Below are 5,425 nucleotides of genomic sequence, written 5' to 3'. Positions count from 1 at the left end.
CCAAAACCAGGAAAAGACCCAAACAAAAAGGAGAATTTCAGACCAATCTCACTCATGAATATAGATGGAAAAATTCTCAACAAAATCCTAGCCAATAGATTACAGCTTATCATCAAAAAAGTCATTCATCATGATCAAGCAGGCTTCATCCCAGGGATGCAAGGCTGGTTCAACATACGCAAGTCCATAAACGTTATCCACCATATTAACAGAGGCAAAAATAAAGATCACATGATCCTCTCAATAGATGCAGAAAAAGCATTTGATAAAATCCAGCATCCTTTTCTAATTAGAACACTGAAGAGTATAGGCATAGGTGGCACATTTCTAAAACTGATTGAAGCTATCTATGACAAACCCACAGCCAATATTTTACTGAATGGAGTAAAACTGAAAGCTTTTCCTCTTAGAACTGGAACCAGACAAGGTTGTCCTCTGTCACCTTTACTATTCAACGTAGTGCTGGAAGTTCTAGCCAATACAATTAGGCAAGACAGGAAATAAAGGGAATCCAAATGAGAGCAGAGGAGGTCAAACTCTCCCTCTTTGCTGACGACATGATCTTATACTTAGAGAACCCCAAAGACTCAACCACAAGACTACTAGAAGTCATCAAAAAATACAGTAATGTTTCAGGATATAAAATCAATGTCCACAAGTCAGTAGCCTTTGTATACACCAATAACAGTCAAGAGGAGAAGCTAATTAAGGACACAACTCCCTTCACCATAGTTTCAAAGAAAATGAAATACCTAGGAATATACCTAACGAAGGAGGTGAAGGACCTCTATAAAGAAAACTATGAACTCCTCAGAAAGGAAATAGCAGAGGATATTAACAAATGGAAGAACATACCATGCTCATGGATGGGAAGAATCAACGTTGTTAAAATGTCTATACTTCCCAAAGCAATCTACCTATTCAATGCCATTCCTATCAAAGTACCTACATCGTACTTTCAAGATTTGGAAAAAATGATTCTGCGTTTTGTATGGAACCGGAAAAAACCCCGTATAGCTAAGGCAGTTCTTAGTAACAAAAATAAAGCTGGGGGCATCAGCATACCAGATTTTAGTCTGTACTACAAAGCCATAGTGCTCAAGACAGCATGGTACTGGCACAAAAACAGAGACATAGACACTTGGAATCGAATTGAACACCAAGAAATGAAACTAACATCTTACAACCACCTAATCTTCGATAAACCAAACAAGAACTTACCTTGGGGGAAAGACTCCCTATTCAATAAATGGTGTTGGGAGAATTGGATGTCTGCGTGTAAAAGACTGAAACTGGACCCACACCTTTCCCCACTCTCAAAAATTGATTCAAGATGGATAAAGGACTTAAATTTAAGGCACGAAACAATAAAAATCCTCAAAGAAAGCATAGGAAAAACACTGGAAGATATTGGCCTGGGGGAAGACTTCATGAAGAAGACTGCCATGGCAATTGCAACAACAACAAAAATAAACAAATGGGACTTCATTAAACTGAAAAGCTTCTGTACAGCTAAGGTGACGATAACCAAAGCAAAGAGACAACCCACACAATGGGAAAGGATATTTGCATATTTTCAATCAGACAAAAGCTTGATAACCATGATCTATAGAGAACTCAAATTAATCCACATGAAAAAAGCCAACAATCCCTTATATCAATGGGCAAGAGACATGAATAGAACTTTCTCTAAAGACGACAGACGAATTTCTAACAAACACATGAAAAAATGTTCATCATCTCTATATATTAGAGAAATGCAAATCAAAACATCCCTGAGATATCATCTAACCCCAGAGAGAATGGCCCACATCACAAAATCTCAAAACTGCAGATGCTGGCGTGGATGTGGAGAGAAGGGAACACTTTTACACTGCTGGTGGGACTGCAAACTAGTACAACCTTTCTGGAAGGAAGTATGGAGAAACCTCAAAGCACTCAACCTAGACCTCCCATTCGATCCTGCAATCCCATTACTGGGCATCTACCCAGAAGGAAAAAAATCCTTTTATCATAAGGACACTTGTACTAGACTGTTTATTGCAGCTCAATTTACAATCGCCAAAATGTGGAAACAGCCTAAATGCCCACCAACCCAGGAATGGATTAACAAGCTGTGGTATATGTATACCATGGAATACTATTCAGCCATTAAAAAAATGGAGACTTTACATCCTTCGTATTAACCTGGATGGAAGTGGAAGACATTATTCTTAGTAAAGCATCACAAGAATGGAGAAGCATGAATCCTATGTACTCAATCTTGATATGAGGACAATTAATGACAATTAAGGTTATGGGGGGGGAAGCAGAAAGAGAGAGGGAGGGAGTGTGGTGGGGCCTTAGTGTGTGTCACACTTTATGGGGGCAAGACATGATTGCAAGAGGGACTTTACCTAACAATTGCAATCAGTCTAACTGGCTTATTGTACCCTCAATGAATCCCCAACAATAAAAAAGAAAGAAAAAAAAAATCCTTAATGAATATTACAAGAAACTATACTCTCACAAATATAGAAATCTGAAGGAAATCGACCATTACTTGGAAACACGTCACATTCCAAGACTTAATCAAAAACAAGTGGAAATGTTGAACAGGCCCATATCAAGTTCAGAAATATCATCAACCATACAAAATCTCCCCAAAAAGAAAAGCCCGGGACCAGATGGATTCATGTCAGAATTCTACCAAACCTTTAAAGAGGAATTAGTACCTATACTACTCAACATGTTCCAAAAGGTAGAGAAAGAAGGAAGACTACCCAACATATTCTATGAAGCAAACATTACCCTGATCCCCAAACCAGGAAAAGTCCCAACAAGAAAATAAAATTATAGACCGATATCACTAATAAATATAGATGCAAAAATATTCAACAAGATTCTAACAAACAGAATCCAGCAACATATCAAACAAATCATACATCATGACCAAGTCGGTTTTATCCCAGGGTCTCAAGGCTGGTTCAATATACGTAAATCTATAAATGTAATTCAGCACATAAACAAATTAAAAAACAAAGACCATATGATTCTCTCAATCGATGCAGAAAAAGCTTTTGATAACATCCAACATCCATTCATGATTAGAATACTTAAGAAAATTGGTACAGAAGGGACATTTCTTAAACTGATAGAGGCCATCTACAGCAAACCCACAGCCAATATCATATTGAATGGAGTTAAATTGGAATCATTTCCACTTAGATCTGGAACCAGACAAGGCTGCCCATTGTCTCCATTGCTCTTTAACATTGTAATGGAAGTTTCAGCCACCACAATTAGGGAAGAAAAGGCAATCAAGGGTATCCACATAGGGTCAGAAGAGATCAAACTTTTGCTCTTTGCAGATGATATGATTGTATATCTGGAAAACACTAGGGACACTACTACAAAACTCTTAGAAGTGATTAAGGAATACAGCAGTGTCTCAGCTTACAAAATCAACATTCATAAATCGGTAGCCTTTATATATACCAACAATAGTCAAGTTGAAAAAACAATTAAGGACTCTATCCCATTCACAGTAGTGCCAAAGAAGATGAAATACTTGGGACTTTATCTAACAAAGGACGTGAAAGATCTATATAAAGAGAACTACGAAACTCTAAGAAAAGAGATAGCTGAGAATGTTATCAAATGGAAAAATATACCATGCTCATGGTTGGGAAGAATCAACATTGTTAAAATGTCTATACTACCCAAAGCAGTATATAATTTCAACGCAATCCCCATTAAAGCTCTACTGTCATACTTTAAAGATCTTGAAAAAATAATTCTTCGTTTTATATGGAATCAGAAAAAACCTCAAATAGCCAAGACATTACTCAAAAATAAAAACAAAACAGGAGGAATCACGCTACCAGACCTCAGACTATACTACAAATCGATAGTGATCAAAACAGCATGGTACTGGCACAAAAACAGAGAAGTAGATGTCTGGAACAGAATAGAGAACCAAGAGATGAATCCAGCTACTTACCGTTATTTCATCTTTGACAAGCCAATTAAAAACATTCAGTGGTGAAAAGATTCCCTATTTAACAAATGGTGCTGGGTGATCTGGCTGGCAACCTGTAGAAGACTGAAACTGGACCCACACCTCTCACCATTAACCAAGATAGACTCTCACTGGATGAAAGATTTAAACCTAAGACATGAAACTATAAAAATACTAGAAGAGAGTGTAGGGAAAACCCTTGAAGAAATTGGGTTGGGCGAGTTTTTTATGAGAAGGACTCCCCGCGCAGTTGAAGCTGCTTCAAAAATACACTATTGAGACTTGATCAAACTAAAAAGCTTCTGCAGAGCCAAGAACACAGTAAGTAAAGCAAGCAAACAGCCCTCAGAATGGGAGAAGATATTTGCAGGTTATGTCTCCGACAAAGGTTTAATAACCAGAATCCACAGAGAACTCAAACACATTAGCAAGAAAAGAACAAGGGATCCCATTGCAGGCTGGGCATTGGACTTGAAGAGAAACTTCTCTGAAGAAGACAGGCGCATGGCCTTCAGACATATGAAAAAATGCTCATCATCTTTAATCATCAGAGAAATGCAAATCAAAACTACTTTGAGATATCATCTAACTCCAGTGAGACTAGCCTATATCACAAAATCCCAAGACCAGAGATATTGGCACGGATGTGGAGAAAAGGGAACACTTTTGCACTGCTGCTGGGAATGCAAATTAATACATTCCTTTTGGAAAGAGATATGGAGAAAACTTAGAGATCTAAAAATAGATCTGCCATTCAATCCTGTAATCCCCCTACTGGGCATATACCCAGAAGACCAAAAATCACACCATAACAAAGATATTTGTATCAGAATATTTATTGCAGCCCTATTCATAATTGCTAAGACATGGAAAAAGCCCAAGTGCCCATCGATCCACGAATGGATCAGTAAATTGTGGTATATGTACACCATATATACATGGAATATTATGCAGCCTTAAAGAAAGATGGAGACTTTACCTCTTTCATGTTTACATGGATGGAGCAGGAACATATTCGTCTTAGTAAAGTGTCTCAAGAATGGAGGAAAAAGTACCCAATGTACTCACCCTTATTATGAAACTAATGTAGGACCTTCACATGAAAGCTATATCCCAGTTATAACCTAAGAATAGGGAGAAAGGGGAAAGGGACGGGATTGAGGGGGAGGGAGGGGGAAGGAGGGAGAGTAATGGGATCACACCTGCGGTGCATCTTACAAGAGTATATGTGAATCCTAGTAAATGTGGAATGCAATGGTCTTAGCAAAATAACTAAGAAAATGCTACAAAAGCTATTTTAACTAATGTGATGAAAATGTGTCAAACGATCTATGAACCAAGTGTATGGTGCCCCACGATCATACTAATGTACACAGCTATGGTTTAATAAAAAAATAAATAAATAAATAAATAAGCTTTGGACTT

Source organism: Nycticebus coucang, chromosome X (assembly GCF_027406575.1).
Source record: "Nycticebus coucang isolate mNycCou1 chromosome X, mNycCou1.pri, whole genome shotgun sequence".
NCBI lineage: Eukaryota > Metazoa > Chordata > Mammalia > Primates > Lorisidae > Nycticebus > Nycticebus coucang.
The sequence above is the reverse complement of the archived record's forward strand: the minus strand, read 5'-3'. Positions refer to the sequence as shown.